The sequence below is a fragment of the Equus przewalskii genome, chromosome 28, assembly GCF_037783145.1.
Source record: "Equus przewalskii isolate Varuska chromosome 28, EquPr2, whole genome shotgun sequence".
NCBI classification, from domain to species: domain Eukaryota; kingdom Metazoa; phylum Chordata; class Mammalia; order Perissodactyla; family Equidae; genus Equus; species Equus przewalskii.
The window spans coordinates 1,708,504-1,727,235 of record NC_091858.1 but is presented as its reverse complement, the minus strand read 5'-3'; the positions used below and the strand labels follow the sequence as shown (position 1 = coordinate 1,727,235).

Below are 18,732 nucleotides of genomic sequence, written 5' to 3'. Positions count from 1 at the left end.
AATCTTCTCAAAACCAGGGTTGTTATAAGATTTATATCTTGGTGTAACAAGATACAATAGCTGTGCAAATTAGCTAGATCGTAGTGGAAATTAGATCGAGTTGATGTAATAATTTTAATTTTCTGTATTTGGGCTTCAGCTAGGAAAAGACTCTCCTGATAGAAATGAGATATTTTGAAAATCTAGGTAGCTTTAGAGTGATGGCTAGAGGCTGCCCAGTCTGAGAACTTCTGAGCGGAGGACCTTGGCACACGGCTCTCCCATGAAAGAACCTCCAGTGCCCTGCCCGGACTACTCCACGTGAACGGGAATCAGAGAGCGTATCACCCCAGACAGGCCTTAAACGAAGGGACCGCCGTGGTCTCTTGAACAGGGCCTCACACTGAGTGCCACAGATCTCGGTCCTGCTCCCAGCCTAGCATCCACAAGCTCCATGCCCTGGGCTGGGCTTGTCCTGTGACCACAGGGTGTTTAGCACTCCTGGGCCCACTCAGTCTTTGTGTCCCCCACAATGCCCTGGCCCCCCACCCCACAAACATTTCTAAACACCCCTTAACTGCTGTGCTTGAGTCAGATTCAAAGCCAGTCCTTGTTTAACAGATGAGGAAACTGAGGCTCAGAGAAGTAAAGGGTCATCTAAGGTCACATGTGCAAGTGCAGCTAGGATCCCACTCGTCTGGAATTCATGCCAAGCACAGAGCTGCCAAAGTCACTTCTCTGAGCTCTAACATTTCAAGATTTGTGTGATCAAAGGGAGACAGGCGTTATAATAGTGAATAAACCTTGGAAGACAATAGAAATGACAAAAATCCAATTAATTTGCTAAATATTTGGATTCTTACATCTAGACTAAAAGCTTCACGAGGGCAGGGATTTCGATCTCTTATTCGCGGCTGTATTTCCAACCCCTGAATGCGGCCTGGTGCGTGGGAGACACTCAGCCAATGTCCTGAGTGAGGGCACGGGCACACTGTATTTGTGGGTAATGTGTAGGGCGCTCTTTGTACTTAGGTGATCAGTATTCTGGTAGGACATGAGTGACTGGATTCTTTTTAGGTTTGCTTAGATGAACTTAATTTCACTTTACTCAGAATCAAATAATAATCTATAGGAGTAATAATGATGTCTGTGATGAGCTCTCACTGGCTAGAATATGATATTGAAGGTAGTATTATGATAGTAATATCTTTGTCATCACCAACTGAATACCCTGCCTGTGGCTTTTCATTGTTGCATGTGTGTAATACTGGCCACAAAAGAAATGCAAGTAAGAAACTGATCACAGCTAGAAGGCTACCACTTGCGTTGAGAATTTAAAATTCTGATTCCCTAGAAGGGAAACAGAGGGAAGAAAGTCGTGCCTCTTGACAGCTGTGGCATCATCTGACCTGAAGTTGGAGGTACCTTCCTTGTAAGGATCTCTCTTGTAAAGCAGGCCTATGTGTGCCCTTGCTGCTAGCTCCGAGAGTAACAGCTCACAGGGCTCCTACAAGCATCATCTTGATGGAGGAAGGAGGTTTGCAGTATTGCAGAGAAAGTGAATACCCCTGGAAACTTTTTCCAGGAAATTCGGCGATATGTGCACAGTTTCATTTTGATTCACCACTTGGTAGCTATTCCTTTTTTTTTTTAATTACTTATGTTCGTTTCTTTTGGGACCAAGTTAGAAAGTGTTGAGTTGTTTCGAGTAGCCTGCCAAGTAGAGAGAAGCGGGAGGCAGGGTCCTCCTCTCCCGATTCTAACTGATCTGCAGCTGGAGTCAGTGCTCAGTGACTGTCCTCCGAGTGCTCCAGCCCCCAGTGCAGGAACGCAGACAATTTTTGAAATGAATGTTTTCACCTTACCGTCCTTTCAGGAAACTAGAGGTTCCAGAGGAACCTGGAGAACTCTCGAGGAAACTAGAAACAACTCATGGAGGACAATTACGTCAGACCAGTATTTCCCAAATTGTCTTTCAGAGAGTACTAATGCTACGGGATGCTTTTCCAAAGGACATTTTTGTGACAAATAAATTTGGAAAATACCATATATTGTATTCCTCTCTTGCAGGGTACAATGCTCCTTGGTCTAGTGAAGGTTCTGGGAGTTTCAAAGTAAGCACAAATGTTTGTTTTAACCTTGTGGTTCCCAGCTTTCTTCTCCACAAGGCCCTGTTCCAGCATCGCAGTTCCCAGCCTCTTTAATAGCACTGTACTGCCGCCCAGCCTGAGAAGCACTGCCCTCGAGGGGATGACCCGGCTCCGAGTCTGCCTTGCCCCTGACAGTAGTCGCAGACTCAGCCACAGTTTCTCAAGCTTTGATTTGGAGCAGTAAAAAAATACAGATGCCCAAGGCCCTCCCAGAGCTTCAGGTTGTGTGTGTCTGGGGTGGTGCCAGTTACCTACATTTTTCACAGGCTCTGCAGGTGGTCTTGTATATTCTAGATGGGCGAGAGTCACTCTGCCTGAGATTTCTGAGTTCTCTTTCTTTTCTCTACTGTTGCAGTAGGAGTCTCCACTTCACAACTTTTTTTGATCTTGGGCAGGTTTCTTCAGGGAATTGGTTTCTTATTGAAAGGAAACTGCTGCAACGTTGCGGTTTAGCGGTACCCCCCTCCGGGTGCTCCCTGCTGCTGTTGCCTGGACGCGGGCACCACTCCGCTGCAGGTGTGGCCCTGGAGGTTGCTGAAGGGGCCTAGGGAAGTGGTGAAGAGGGGAGTGCTGTCTAGGGTCCCGTTCTGGAGCTCCTGAATGTGGCTGCTGCTCAGCCCTGGAACTTGCTTTCTCAATAAGCAGATAATTTGATAACGTGGAGGCCGGTCTGACATTCTCTTGGAGCAATGTTCTCTGTTATGTTCTTCTCATCTTCTACCTCGTGGCCTAACGTCCTCTGGAATCTCTGCTCCTCTGCGTCATGCCGTGAGAATCCAGGCAGGAATAGCTCAATAAGATTGGGAGGTTTTTATAGTAACCAGTCAGGGAATTGATACAGGGATGGTGAAGAGGTGTGGTACAGCCACAGGCTGTGCTAGTGGACTCTTCCAGAAAGGGCCCAGGTGAGAACACAGGACGCTGAAACCAGGTCAGAGGCTACCGGGTCTACCTGTGCTGCAAAGGTGGTGTCATCGCCTGTGGGCAAGGCCCCCGCAGCTGAGTCAGAGGCAGGGGAATCAAGGCTGTCTTCCTGTGGTTGACAAGGTGCTCTGATGAGGGTCGTCTGTGCCTTTTCTTCTTCAGTCACATGTGGGCACTAGCCTTGCCACAGAAATTATGCCAGCAGTGACCAGAGAGCGTAAATTCGAAAGGAAAGCAGCCGCCCTCCTGGGAGTCTGTGGCTGGAGGAGAGAGCCTTCGCCGGTCCGGCTCTCGGTGTGGCAGTGACTCGCCTGAGGGTGCGCCTGAAGAAAAGAAAGGGGACCAATTTCTGCATAGCGTTCAAGCACTTCGTAATCTATTTTACTTCCAGAATCCCCTCATTTGTTCCCGACAGCAGCCCTGGGAAGTACTTCCTGTTATTTCTTTAAATAAACATGAGACATGGAGGCTCCGAGTGATACAATAACTTGTCCAAGGGAATATGGCTTGAGAGTGACAGGGCTAGAGGTCAAATTTAAATCTGGTTGATTCAAAGTCCACTCTGATGTTCCCCAGACCCATCCTGCTGTACCCATGTTGGCCTTGCCATCACTCTTGCTTCCGAATAGCTTCTTTGCAGTTAAGCTGGATAACAAGCTCTTAAAAAAAATACAGAGATCTCTTACAACACTTTATTGTTTACTATATACTGCTGTAGCCATGGAACTGAATGCTTTCTGTCATCTGCATTCTGGGACAGACTCAGAGGGAAAAGACTATGGCGGAAGAGGATCCACTCATTTTTCTCCACTGAGTATATTTGGATTATACCTCTTTTGATTTTATAAATAAGTGATCAGTTTTTGAATAAGCAACTAATAGTGTTCACCAGCAGTGTGTCTTATGTCTAGAATTTAGTGGCATTAACTAAAATTTTATAATGGCGCAAAAAATTTCCTGGAGGAAATAGAATATCATCGTGTGATATCAAGTTAACGTTAGTAAAATAAATTTTAATCCAAGGTTAACTGTTAGGCTAAGCTTTCTCTTAATTCAAAATTCAAGCTACGCCTTACTCTGTCAAAAAAGAATTACTCTATTTCAGCGCAGTTGGAAATTCTAATACGAAAATCACCATAGACTTGCAAAAGCGCAGTGTCAGTGATGCTAACTGGCTCCGAAACTTAACTATGGAGTCACCAAGTGCCATTGCCTGGGGGCTTCAGATTTAGGGAACATAGGTCTCTCAAATGTTGGCTCTGCACGGTGATCATTTAATGCAACTCTTAGGATCTACAGATGAAAAAGGTGCACAGGTGAGTGACCTTTCAAGGTCGCAAAGCTGGCGGGTGGCGCACGTGGCTTCTCATTGTCCTGATAGATAGGGTTACTTTTAATTGGAGTATTTTTGAGAAACCCTTTAGCCACGCCTGTTAATGTAGCAGACTACTAGGCTCGGCCCATTTGTGCTTCTTGTGTGTCATTTAATTAGAACAGAGCAGTGTAAACATTCCCCAAAAGCTGCTGGCTGCATAGAGTGACAGTTGTCAGTGTTTGGCCTCATTGGTTTTGAGTTCTTTCAAACCCAAAGTAAGAGTGGGTGGCCAACAGAATATGGAAGGCTTTGAAATTTTGTTCCAGTTTCTCAGTTACTGCAGGGCGATCATTGGTTCTTTCTTGGCAGTTTCAACCCAAATGTGGAGGCTCTGTGGCTAGTGTAGTGCAGGGTAGCAAGGAAGGTGACCGGAGAGTTCCAATAAGCTGAAACAGAGTACCTCCAAGCGAGCATAATCCCAAACAAGAGCTAGAAACAAAGCCATTGGATTTATAGTGATTGATAATTTGAATGAACACCGAATGTAGCTCTCTTCTGTAATGTTGTTCTGAGTTATACTTGCTCATTATTATCAGAAAGGACAGAGAAATTTGGTAGACTGGTAAGTTTTGGGGAAAGGTCACTTAAAATGGACTCAGATGACTTTTATGTTAATGTTAGACTGATGTGAAACCAGGTATGCTCCCTAGTTTGCACTTGGTTCAGGGTAACTTAGAATTTTTTACTCCAAAGTATGTGTCCTTGTCTGTGTCTGCCTTCTGTAGTCTGATGTGGCTGTTGGCCCACTCCAGTGTTCAGGACTTCCAGCTGAGCAATCTTTTGAGGCATCTCCCTGCAGTGCCTGTTAAAATGGCTGCTTCTCTCTAGAGTGAGTATATTAGTTGAAACTTTACTACGAGAGAGAAAACCCAGCTCTTAGTGGCTCAAGCAGAAAAGGGAACCTATTGGGTTATATGAATATACAGGGGCAGCTGGCTTCTGGGATTCTTTGATTCAGGGACTCAGATTTATGATGGCTTCATTTTTAGGTAGTGGACAAGGCTACAGCATCTCCAGATTTGAGTTAGCTGAAGAGGGAACATGCTTCTCTCTCAATCTTTCCAGCAAGGCCCAAGACTGACTCTCGCTGGCTTTGATGGAGTCATGTGTCCAGCTCTGAACCCATCACTGTGCTGAGGGGTTGAATTACTTGGTTGACCAGGTGTTGGTTATGTCTATCACTCCTGAAGCCCAATGATTTCCTTCACACATGAGCTAGGGGAAATGTTGATTTTAGTAGATGCTCTCAGGCTCTTTAAATGAAAGTGTCAGGCCTTTGAGGGGAAGTGAGCAACAGGGGTTTCTTTCCTCAACCTGCATACTACAGTGTTGCTAATGTGCATTTCAGGTTTTGAATGGTCTAAGTAGTCAATCTTTCACTGAAAGTGTTGACTTTTTTCCCCCATAAGTTTCTTCTGTTGGTTTCTCTGAGTCATCTTTGAAAACTTTAACCATATTCTTCCATTGTGCTATCATTCACCAGGACAGTGTAGAAAATCCCAATAAACGGGGATGCATAGTCAGTTGTGATGCCTAGTAACAGCCATGGCCTCTTGTGACAGGGCACGCATGTTTTCGAGCCTTGTTTTTCTCTCCCAGGATTTCCAGGACTCATTTGGGCAAGAGCTCAAAGAGAGCCTGGGCTGGTAGATTATCATCACAAATTTATCTTTAAGTTTTTGCATCTGATTTCTTTTCCTGTTAACCAAGATGAATAATTTTCTAAGTTATTTGAAAAATCAGAATAAATTTATGAATCCTTTGAAATTATGATGAGCTCACCTCTCTTAAATATCTACAATAGCAGGTTTCTATGTGTTAAGAGATCAGTCTCACTACACCAGAATAATAACTCATTTTAATTCTCTACTTTATGGGCCTTGGGTTCCTGGAAAGTGAAATTACTGATACTCATTAGCTGATGCATTTTTATATTCATTTTAGAAGTTAGAGAAACATCAGACTTCAATAAAAATCTTTACTCTTCATAGAATGACAGGTTTTAAAACCAAAAAAAGAGAAAAGAATTTATATGTCACAATTGATACCTTGCAGAATTCTGCCCCAAATTAATAAAAACTTTTAACTTTGGGACTTTAAGATGGCATTATCTGACCTTTTATCTTTAGTTTCACTTAATAGCAAAGAGGGTAAGAGAGGCTATCAAAATTCCATAATTGAGCATGAAACTGAGAGTCAGGCGTAAATATACTGTTTCCATCTGCCGTTACTGCTCCCTCCTCCAGAGCCTGGCTGCTTCTTAGGCCTTCTCATAGTTGTTTTTCAGCAGTTTTGCTGTGATGGGCTTTAGGGTGTATAAATATATGGAAATATATATATATATAAAGATATTTCGCCTAATTGTGATTCCTGGAGCTTCTTGGATCTGTGGCTTGATACCTTTAATCAGTTTTGGAAAACTCTTGGTGACTATTTCTGCAGCTTCTTTCTCCTCTTTTCTCCCCTTGGGATTCCAACTATATGTGTTAGTTCTTTTATAGATGTCTCATATGCCACTTAAGCTCTTTTCTGTATTTTCTGTTCTTTTCTTTCTCTCTGTGCTTCTATCTGGATATTTCTAGTGACATCTCTTTCAATTTCAAAAACTCCTCTTGTGCTGTGTCTAAACTGCTGTTAAACCCATCGATTGGATTTTTAATTTTAATTACTATATTTACATTTGATTCTTGTACATAGATTTCAGGTATCTGATAAAATTCTCCATCTTTAATTTATTTTCTTGAACATATTAATTATAGTTATATTGAAATTTCTTTTTTTTTTTTCCCGAGGAAGATTAGTCTTGAGCTAAGATCTGCTGCCAATCCTCCTCTTTTTGCTGAGGAGGATTGGCCCTGAGCTAACATCTATGCCCATCTTCCTCTACTTTACATGTGGGACACCTGCCACAGCATGGCTTGATGAGTGGTGCATAGGTCTGCACCTGGGATCCGAACTGGTGAGCCACAGGCCACTAAAGCAGAGTGTGCAAACTTAACTGCTATGCCACCGGGCTGGCCCCTTAAAATTTCTTTTTGATATTCGTAATAGCTAGATCACCTAGTTATTACACCTACAGTCTATATGTTATTTGTTCCCTTAGCTTTTGGTCATTTGTTCTTGTTTCTTGTCATGCTTTGTAATTTTTCGTTAAGTGCCTGACACTGTGCGTGAAGATTTCTAGGGTCTCTGGACTCTGTTATCTTCCTCCAGAGAAGGTTTAATTTTTATCTTGCAGGCAGTAGGATAAAGCTCTTCGTCTACATGCAGTCAATTATGATGATTGGGGTGGAGTTTCAGGCTGATGTGTTTCTGCTTCCCTGACTCCTGAGGCATTTGGCAATCAAGGCTTTGGAAAGGAAACCAGGGCTGAGCTTAGAAAGAAGAGCTGAGTGGAGTGTGAGGCAGAAGTCAGCCTGAGGACCTGAGAGATGAGAGAGTGGAGACACTTGGCTGTGCAGGGCTATAGGGAGGAGTGTAACAGTTTTGAGTCAGTATCTCTCTCACACACGAATGTAAGTTCATAGATAATGCAGAGATGCTGGAAGTGCACTGCAGTTCTGTGGAACAGAATCTCTTCATATTGCTCGTGTATTGGAGCACAGGCTAAGCTACCACCAAATACAGTGACTTAAATAAAAGTTATTTTTTTTCACTTAAAGTCCAGAGGTGATGGTTCACCCTAAACGCAAGAGAGGCGGGACAATAAATGTCTTCTTCCTTGGGGCCACAGGATCATAGGCAGTTGAGTCCTACACTAAGGAAGGGTGTACACAGACACAGAGTCCCAGAGCCCGACAAATGCCCACTGCAGTGGGTTATCCACAAGTCCTCTCGGCTGGCTGTGTGCTGGCCTGGCTTACATAATAGGGCTGGGATTTTGAGAAAGATAACATTAGAAATTATGATGAAATGTTATTTTAAAGGCCAGTGGCGGAGTGACTAGGTAGGGGACTAGAATCCAAGATCAGCATCTGCAGCCTGCATGCTGTCTTCTGCCTCACGGTGGCCCATGCACGCACCTGCACCTGATCCAGGAGTGCTGTGGCTGATCAGGAACCTGTACCAGCCCGTCGGCTAAGTGAAAGCAGGATACGGCCATGCACAATCTTTTCCACTGCTCCATTCAGTGCAGCCATGCCTATAGGATCCACTTATTTTGCGTGCCAGCCAGCTCTTTATTTTACTTTCGAATTAGCTGTGGCAGCGGGCTGGACTCCCATGATGCCAGTGGTTTCGTTCAGTCATTGGCTGCGAGTGCTCCAGGAGCTGGGAGTCCTCTCAGCCACCTATCTCATTTTCTAGTCACAGGCACAAAGTCTTAACTCCAACGTCAGCTCCAGTTTCTTGCTCAAGGCAGACAGCTGGAAAGTGGCAGACGCTGTACCCAAATTCATTCCTTGTGATTTCAAAGCCATTGGGAGTGTGTCTTATTTGCCTTCGATTTTCTTTGCCTGGCATGGTAACCTGATACCTAATAGGTGAGATGGAGTGGTGGGAAGTGCTAATTGAGATCCTTTCTGCCTCTCCCCCAGCCTCACCAGCAGAGCTAGGATCCTGTTGAGAACAAATCACAAGTTCTCCAAGGCCCAATACAATCTTGACTTTATTTCTAGGTGCAAGAAGGGGCACTACTTTGTCAGATTTTTACTAGTGACGGGTAAGACTAGACGGGAGATAGAGAAAGAGAGGAGGGCTGTGTAGTCTTTGTGAATAAAGGCTGCTCCTTCTCCTTCCCAACGTAGATCAGAGAGGCTCAGGGGCCTTGCAGGTCACCATGCTTCTGAGCGGCGGGGGAGGCGGGGGGCACAAAGATTGCTCATATAATTCTTGGGGTACACAAGAAACGAAGACTACTCGTGTGTTCTCTTACTGGATGTCTTCTGAGCTGCGGGACTTGCTGTCCTGCCCCACTGCAAATGGGGCACAGAGAAGAGGGAAAAGGGGGAAAGGGAGCACACGGTGTGCAGTTGGTGGTAGCAGTTAAAGGGAAAAATAAAACCACTGTGTTTATTACTCAATCTGTTGAGCCTCTGGCCACTCTGATTACAGAGGAGAGCTGTAATGGAATTTTAAAATTGCATTCTCCACTAGGGATCCAAATTCAATAGACATGTAAGTTGGCAGACAAGGCAGTTTTGAAAACCAGCCCCACCACTCTAAACTGGTTAGACTGTGGGGAGGAGAGAGGATTTTGGACACAGCCGGCCTTCTTACCCCACACCTCGTGGGATGGGGCGGGGCTCCCCGGAGCAACAATTGTGTGGCTGGATGGCTGGAGGGCACTGTACAGTGTGGCTCCTGAACCTCAGGTGGCCAGAGATGGGCTGTCTGTGGCCTTGGGCTTTGATGTTGCCATCTGCCTGCCCAGCAGCGTTAGTTGAACCAAGAGAGGCTAACTGGTTGTTGCCTGTGCACCAGTGGGGAGCCGCACGAGGGCAGCGTGTCTTCTCGGGTTCTGTCTGGTAAGTTGGGCCACGCAGAGGCCCCATGGAGAAACAGGCTGGAAACAGATGCCAGATTCCAAGGGGTTGTGGAGGTTAAGGGCGCTGAGATACATTCCCCCAGGTCGAGGCACCTGGAGGAAAGAGGTTTCCAGCAATGAGATCTCCCAGGAACCCACTGAAGCAGCTGTGCAAGGAAGAGAACGGGGTGCCGGCTTGTGATGGAGCCAGCTTAGTCAGAACTTTCGTGTTCCCTTTTCCTCCTCCTTGCTTATGTCCCAACACCTGAGGGGATCAGCAGCTGTAAAGAGGAAAGCCTGAGCCACTCCCTGCCCAAGACTGTGGGTCTGAAACCAGCCTCGCCCTGAATCAGATGTGGGGTATTGATTATTAAAAGGGACTGGGAAGTCTAACCTCCAAATTAGGATTGTTTTATGACTTGAAGGGACTCTCAGTTACCTAGGAGTGAACAGAAAGGACCTGGCACCTGCCCAAGTTTTTGTCCGGAACACGGGAAGGCCACCTTGGATGGAGTTTTCCAAGGGCAGAGGGAGTTGTGTTGTTTTGATCACTTGTGTAGTCGTGCTTGTTCGACATCCTGCTTGCTCAGACAGTCGATATTTGGATGAAGGAATGGGTGAGGGCTCATTTGCTGGGTATGGCTAGGTGAGCAGAGCGTGAACCCAGCTGACTTCATCTTTTGCATGTCTTGAAGTCAAAGCGAAACCTCAGAGTACTGCCGCTGTGGGAGTGTATCTGCTGCTGGGGTGCACACTCACTTTTTGTTCATTTCATCCTTTAGCCTCTGTGTGTTTCCCGTTTACTGCCACTTCCACGGGTCGGAACAAGCACCGTGTTACCCTGCATCCCTTGTATTGTCTGCTTGCTTTCTAAATATGATTTTAAGGACCGTGGCAGTTTTTTTGAGAATTATTCAACTATATCTCATTTCAGGTTTTTTATATTAACTGAGACAGAATGAAAAATAATATCTTTTGTCTTTTATGGATGGCCATGAAAATCTTCAGTGTGAATTGTCATAAGTGACCCTGAATAATAAAACATTAAGTTGTCTAAATATTTAATAGTGCCATTTTTGGCATTTGCTATCCAGTTTCCTTCTTTTTTGATAGGAAATATGTCTTGCAACATTCTCCACCCAAAGGGTAAAATTATTTATTTGGAGTTGGGTAAATAGAATTAGTTTGAACTACTGGATTAATTTATTATGTTTGCTGAATGACAGCTTTTTCTCTGTGAGTACCATGAGCACAGAGAGGGAGTCTTTCGCTGGCCAAAGAGGACTCTGTCCGTGTGGTGCTGGACCTTCACATCAGGGAGGCTAGCTTCCCAGAAGGGGCTCTTGAATCTCGTTGCTTTCTTAACTTCCTGTGTTAACCTATTCTGAAAATTACTGTGATTTTTCTCTTAGAATTAGTGTTGAGCCTAAAATACTACTGTTCTTTCACTGCGTCGTCTCCATGAAGAATGACAAGAAAGGGAGAACATTAATGGCACGAATTTTAAAGTTTTCATCCCTTTCGTCAAAGGAGATAAAATTTTATAACAGATAACATTCAGATTTTCTGGGGAAGTGCTCTGCAATGCTATGAGGCTGGGGAGATGGGGCTCTAAAATTAAAAAACGTGAGAAAACATGATCATTTTTTAAGGGGAAAGATTTACGTTTTTGTTGCTGTTGCAGATGTTTTTCCAGTTGACTGGCAGATTTCACTGTTTCAATATCAGGAAAACGCTTGATGGTGGCTGGTTTTCTCTAGCCATTTAAAATCTGAAATTATGATGTGGTAGATGATGAATGTGATCCCGTTCATGTGGTAAGTTGGCTAAAGGGAAGAAATAACATAATGAATTGTTTGTTGGTGAAAATAAAGCAGGCAGTTTTAATCTAAATATTTTGAAATGAATCTAACTTACCTATCTAGGCCCCAGAGAAAACTTACAGTATCTTCTTCGGAGAAATTCAGATGTATCAGACATCAGCTTTTCAGGTAGTCATTGTCTGGTGGCAAAAAGGGCAAAGGTTGCTATTCCCATTTTGCTGACGGACAGTAGGTTTGCTTAGTGCTCTCTGAATCAAAGTCAGTGGCTGACATAGCTGAGGCCGTTTTCCATGGGCTTTGGCTGAGAAAGCTGAAGTTAATGCCTTTCTCTGTGGCTTTTCAATAGAATTTTAAAAAATATTGGCAATTTTCATCTGGAATTACTTAAAAAAAGACTCCTTGCTGTTTTAAACATTAACTTAAAATATGTTTAGCGCCTTTTTAGTGCAAATGCCATATTAGCCACGTTAGCCAATGGAGGAAGAGTGGCAGCTGACAGTGCCTTTCCCTGTTCTGGTTTCGGACTGCTGTCCATTGCCTTTTGTCCTTCCACCATATGGCCACCACACTTAGTCAGGGATAGTTCTCAGGTGCCTCCCACTGTAGATTTCTATGGCTCCCTGAATAACAGGTCTTAGGTAGGGACTGGCTCATGTAAGTCAGAGGGTTTAGCTGATGAGCGTCTTATGTGTATCGAATGTAGAGCTTCGAGAACCAGCGTTCTCTCTGTATGTGTCTTCTTAAACTGTAGAACCCTGAGGGATAGCGTGAGCCTCTGCCTTAATCCCCGTTGAGACCCTTCAGTTAGGAAGCTGGAGGTGCTCCTGCTTTCTGTGCCTGTCCTCAGTACCTCTTGCTTCCCACTTACGTCTGGGCTTTGATTAGGGCTCCTTCAGCTGTTAATGAGGAGCAAACCATTGAGACAGGTGGGGCGGCTTATAGATCTGTGCAGGGGAGGGGGTGCTTTCCTTATTTGATTGGCTAAAGGGTCCTTTCAAGTGTTGAGACATTCAAATTATAGCCAACGGCATAAATATGTTGAAAGAAAACTGGCTTCCCATAATTAAAGTAATTAAAACAAATATTAAGCATTGGAAAACAGCCAACTTTTTTTCTTTTTTACCTTTTTAATGAGGTATAATTTATGTACAGTACACAAATCTTAAGTGCACAGCTCAGTGAAGTTTGACATATGAACATACCCAAGTAATCACCACACACATCAAGATTCAGAACACGTCTACTGCCAGAAAAGCCTCCCTATCCACCTCTCTTTCACACTTAATACTCCCTCCCCCAAAGGTAACTGCTGTCCTGATCTCTAATCTAATCTAGGATTGTGGATTAGATTTGCCTCTTTTGGATTTAATTTAAATGGTGTCATAAGGTAAGTACTCCTTTGTGTCTGGCTGCTTTCACTGTGCTTGAGATTGGCCTATGTTGCTGCACAGAGCAATGGTTTGTTCCTTTTTATCGCTGTGTAGTATTCCATTAGATGGATATACTACAGTTTATTTGTCCATTTTACGATTGATGGTCAATTTGTATTTTCTAATTCTTGGCCGCTATGAATAAAGCTTCTTTGAGATCCTTGTACGTGTTTTCTGGTGGACGTGTCTGTTCTTGAATTACTCGCTCATAGAGTAGGCCCATGTTTATCTTTAGAACACGTTAATAAACGGTTTTCCAAATTGGTGTGTCACTTTAGACTCCCACCAGCAATGTGTGTAAACTCCACATCTTTGTTGATACTTGGTATTGGCAACAGCCAACTTTTCACATAAAAAAAATGCTACCTCTAATTTTGAAGTATAATTTTTATATCCTCAGAAATCAGTTACTTGTTTTTAAGTGAATTTTTAATTCACCAAGTGGTATTATTGAGTACCTATTGGGTTCAAAGTGCTGCACTGTTCTCTGGGGTCTGTGAGAGAATGAAACATATCCCCTGCTTTCATGAGTTTACCATATTTCACTAGGGTGCCACAGAGAATAGGCCATCCACAGTGAAAGTCAGGATACGATGAAATGCCATAATCAGTAGTCTCTCAAACATGTCTTGACAGCAGGACCATGTCTTCGGCTAAACTGTCGAGTGCATTATGCTTGTCTCTAGCATCTTTTCACTTTTCCTTTAGCTCTGTAATGTCATTAACTCTGACCTTGCCAGGATGCCTCACTGTGCCACCGCATCTGGCTGATGCTAGCACTGTGTACTCCAGATCTGTCTCCCTAAAAGTACTTGCCTTTTCCTCTACATTATCAAATTCATTCCCCGGGATCTTGCTTATGAGTCAGGCAAATTAAGTGTGGTGTTAAAATTGGATAGTGGCTCATTTCTGTTACCTCCTCCAAGAAGTATTTTCCTTTTAAAAATGGATTCCAGGAGACATAGTGTCTTAGCTCAAAGGAATTAACTGTTGATGCTTGGATTTTTGATGTTAGGCTAATGGTGACTTTTGAGCATTAACTGCTCAAAATATAAATATCACATTAAGGGAAGCTGTCCATTTCACCTACACTTAAAGGTAGCTTTACCAGTGGAATGACTGAAAAATAAGGCAGACATTTCAAATCATTTCAATGCAAGGATGAATTGACCCCAATATATATCCATTGGTTTGGATCACTTCATTCTAAGTGTATTGGCTGAATAGAACCTCAGATGTGTTGAAGTTTTATATATATCCATAAAATGCCACTTTAGATATTGTATTCCAACAGACTTTTCTGTGTACTCATTATAAAATTAAAAGACTTAAAGTCTTTTTGTTTTTCACTGTTAATGTAGTGCTTTGTGGAGAAATTCAAATGTTTCTTCAATGTTTTGTTAAGACATGGGAAAATGATAAGAATGCTGGTCCACCGTCAGAATGTACATTGCACCTGTCTGATCAGAATTCTTATATAGTACATCAGGACACCTCTAGATTTCAAAAGCCATTGTTTGAATGGGAAGATATGGTGATAATTATGTCCAATTTATTTTCTTTCATTTGTTGCAACTAAAACCTGTTCACACACCTGAATTACTTTTAGAAAACTCAGTAAAGTTGTATTATTTTCCTAGTATAGGTTTGGCACATCTTTTGTTAAATCTATTCCTAGGTACTTTACATTCTTGATGATATAGTCAATGGTATCTTTTTTTAATATTTCATTTTCTAACTGTGCTGGTATATTGAAATACAATTGATTTTTCATATTGAATTTTGTATCTAGCAACCTTGTTAAACTTTCTTATTAATGCTAATATTTCATATGTGCTTTCTTTTGGATTTCCTACATATATAATCACACATCAGTAAATAATGGCAATTTTATTTTCTTTCCATTCCTTATAATTTTTATTTCTTTTTCTTGCCTTAGTGCATAGGCTCGGATCTTGAGTACAGTGTTGAAGGGAAGTGGTGGTGGTGGGCATCCCTTTCTTATTCCTGATCCCAAAGGTAAAATGTTTAACATTTCACCAATAAGTGTGATGCCTGTTGGAGAGTTTTTCTAAATATTCTTCACCAGTTTAAGAAAGTTGCCTCCTATTCCCAGCTGTTAAGAGTTTTTATGATTAGATGGTGAATTTTATCACACATTTTGTCTTTGTCTATCAGACTGTCTCTTTAATGGGAAGATGGCAATATTGACCCACATTCATTAAGACATAATCTTTTAGATTGTTCGATTTTACCTGGGATGAGTTCCAGGCACATCCTTTCACTTTCTTTCTTGGCTAATTGATGCTGGAAGAATTGATGTTTACAGTTGCCTAAGGCTTCCTTTGTGCTGGTGGAAATTGGTTCTGAGCAAGAACCCACTCATTATCATCACAGTTCATTCTGGGTTTTTGTTTTGTCATTTTTTCCCCCATCAAACCTAGGCTTGAGGCTTCTCAGTTGAAACAGTCTGTACCTCAACCCCATATTTTGCCATTAGCCCTAAAGGTGACCAAGTGTTTGCATTGAATCAGAGAAAACTCACCCATTACTAGAAGAAGAAAGCAGAGTATGGGTAAATTGAGAATATTGTACTCATCCTTCTATAGGCAGCACTTTTCTGTGCAAAGGGCTCTAAGCCAGAATTGAGATACCTAAAGTCTTCCTGGCTCTCATGGCAAGGGCCTCACCCTCATGAGCCTTTGTGTTCCCATCCCTGGAATTAGGGTTGGCACTAAATAATCTTCAAGGACTATTTTAGCTCTAAGACTCTATGAATCTTTGAGGGGTAGCCCATTATCATCCTTTTATACATTATCCCTATAACCCTGAGGGAATCAAGAATTTTAATCAGGGGCTGGCCCGGTAGCTCAGTGGTTAAGTTCGCACGTTCTGCTTCTCGGTGGCCCAGGGTTCACTGGTTTGGATCCCAATGTACAAGCGGACATGGCACCGCTTGGCAAAAGCCTTGCTGTGGTAGGCATCCCATGTATAAAGTAGAGGAAGATGGGCATGGATGTTAGCTCAGGGCCAGTCTTCCTCAGCAAAGAGAGCAAGATTGGCAGTAGTTAGCTTAGGGCCAATCTTCCTAAAAAAAAAAAAAAGAATTTTAATCATATTTTCAGATGGGAAACTACCTTGCAGAGATATTAAGTGAGTGGCTTCAAACCATGAGGATGCAGCACCTGTTCTAGATCTGTCCTGCAAAATGGAAACTGAATATATTTAAATTATACTTATTTAAAATGTAAATATTAAAGAAATTTATTTACTTTGAAACAAAAACTTGTCTTTTGATAGCTGTCAAATTTCTTGTACCATGCTTTTCATAATATCTAGCACATATTAATGATCGATTAAGTGTGTATTAGTTTCCTGTGGCTGTTGTAACAAATAACCACAAACTAGGGAGCTTGAAACGAGAGAAATTTATTCTCTCACAGTTCTGGAGGCCAGAAATCTAAAATCAAGGTGTTGGCAGGGCTGTGTTCCCTCTGAAGGCCCTAGGAGAGAATTCAACCCTTGCCTCTTGTAGCTTCTGGAAATTCCAGGCATTTGCTGGCCTTTGGCCACATCCCTCCATCTCTGCTTATGACCACGTGGCCGCCTCCTCTTCTGCGTCAGAGCTTCCTCTGCCTCTCCTATAAGGATGCATGGGATTGCCTTTCCGGCCCACCCGCATAATCCAGGATAAGCTCCTCCTCTCAGGGTCGTTAACTTAGTGACCTCTTTTGCCATATAAGGTAAGAGTCACTCTTTTGACTTGTAAGATAATATTCACGGGTCTAGGGATTACGATGTGGATGTATCTTTTTGGAGACCACCATTCAGCCCACTAAAAAGTAGAAGCTATTTTCTAGTGATGATGATTTTCTCAATATAACTAGAAATGGACATTTAAAGACTAGGTCATCCTTGAATTTCTTTAATGTAGGAATAGAGGTGCTTGTACTTTTAATACCCAAAAAGTGGAGCTAGAGAAAATAATATTCAAATATCTCTCTCATTGATTCTTTGAACTGTTTATTTTCACTAAAACTGATTATTGGAGGACCTTGAGTTTGGAAAATGTCTGTAACAACCTGATTATATGTGAATGTCATAAATGTAGATTAAAAGATTTAATTTAAAAAATGTACCTTATGTTGATGCAGGTGGTACTTGTGGCCTGGCAAGTGGACAGTCATGCTGTGTTGCCGAGAGAGGTAACAGTCTATGCTAGAGGAAATGGACGGATACTTTATTTTAAACTTACTCACTCTAGGGGTCAGATAGACTGGTAATTTTTTGATATGATGTTTATCAATTTTAGAACTTGTCTGAAAGTTAGATGTTAGTGTTTAAAGTAATACTTAATTCTGTTCTCTCTATATAGGATAGGAAAAGGATATTTTTCAGTAAGGATGACTATAGCCTTTAAAGTTTGGCCATATTTGTAACGTAATGGTTATTTGCAGTTCCTGGAATGGAATGGACGCATGGAGTTTCTTCTCTGTGCAAAGCACAGCGTGGTGTGATAGATGGAGGTGACCTGGATATGTTCACTCGCTTGTCACTCATTTAGTCAACACATATTTGCTGAATGCCTGCTGTGTGCTGGGCACAGTTCTAGGAGCTGGGGAGACTGTGATGGACAACACAGAGAAGGATTTCACTTCCATGGAGTTTGTGTGCCAGTGGGGAGAGTGGGCAATGAGTGGACAAGAGCACTCTTAGAGAGTCATGAGTGCTGTGCAGAGAATTAGGATAAGACATGCTACAGAGTGACCAGTGGCTTCTTTTGATTGACTAATCCAGGAAGACCTCTCCGAGGAGGTGATATTTAAGATGAATTTGGATCAGATACGAGGGTGCGAGCCTTATGGGTGGGCTAGATGGGGTTCAGAAACATACAAGGAATGGGAACAGCTTTTGCAAAGGCCCTGAGGCAAGAATGAGCTTGACCTCTTTGAGCAACCAAAAAATGAAGCATAGTGAGTGAGAGGTCTGTGGGGGGAAATCAATTTGGAGAGGGAGTCAGGGCCTGTCACTCAGTTCTGTGGTCTCAGCCAGGCTTCACACTGGAAATGTCCGTAGGGACTTTAAAAACTTACCTTAGACAAATTAAATCTGAATCTTTGAGGCTGGAACTGGCATCCATTTTTGTTGCTGTTGTTTTTTCCTTTTGTTCTGTTCCCAAGGGAATCCTAACCTAACGTGAAGCAGCATGGTAATTCAGTGTTTGGCAAAGGTAAGGAATATTTCTTTTAAAATCAGTGGAATGTCAGTGGAGCCCTTTAACACAGGGAACGTATGATCCACTTTTTAAAAGGTCTTTCTGCCTCCTGCGTGGAGAAGGGGTTCTAGTGGTGCAGAGCTGGAGCAGGGGACCCGCCGGGAGGCTGTGATCCCAGGAGCTGGCTGCGGTGGGGGGCTGGAGAGAGGTCGTCGGTTGGGCCAGATTCTGGAGGCAGTGCTGACAGCTCTGCTGATGGATTGCAGATCGGGGGAGAGAAAGGAAGGCGTCACCGATGATTCCTAGCTTTTCAGTCAGGTCAGCCAGGTCCACGTACTGAGCCGGGGAAGCCCAAGGGAGGAGCAGGTTTGG

The 18,732-nt window shown here is 43.0% G+C and overlaps 1 protein-coding gene across 22 annotated transcripts in view; it reads left to right on the top strand.

Moving 5' to 3' along the window:
* CSGALNACT1 (chondroitin sulfate N-acetylgalactosaminyltransferase 1) overlaps positions 1–18,732 on the top strand; it is a 330,736-nt gene that overhangs the window by 164,871 nt on the left and 147,133 nt on the right. Inside the window, exon 1 of one of the 22 annotated variants that reach the window (XM_070598648.1) lies at positions 9,511–9,893. The exons of the other annotated variants lie outside the window; for them this stretch is intronic. The gene's annotated coding sequence lies outside the window, so the exon portion shown is untranslated. Of the gene's footprint in view, positions 1–9,510; positions 9,894–18,732 lie in introns of those variants that run through there. 22 annotated transcript variants of the gene reach the window in all.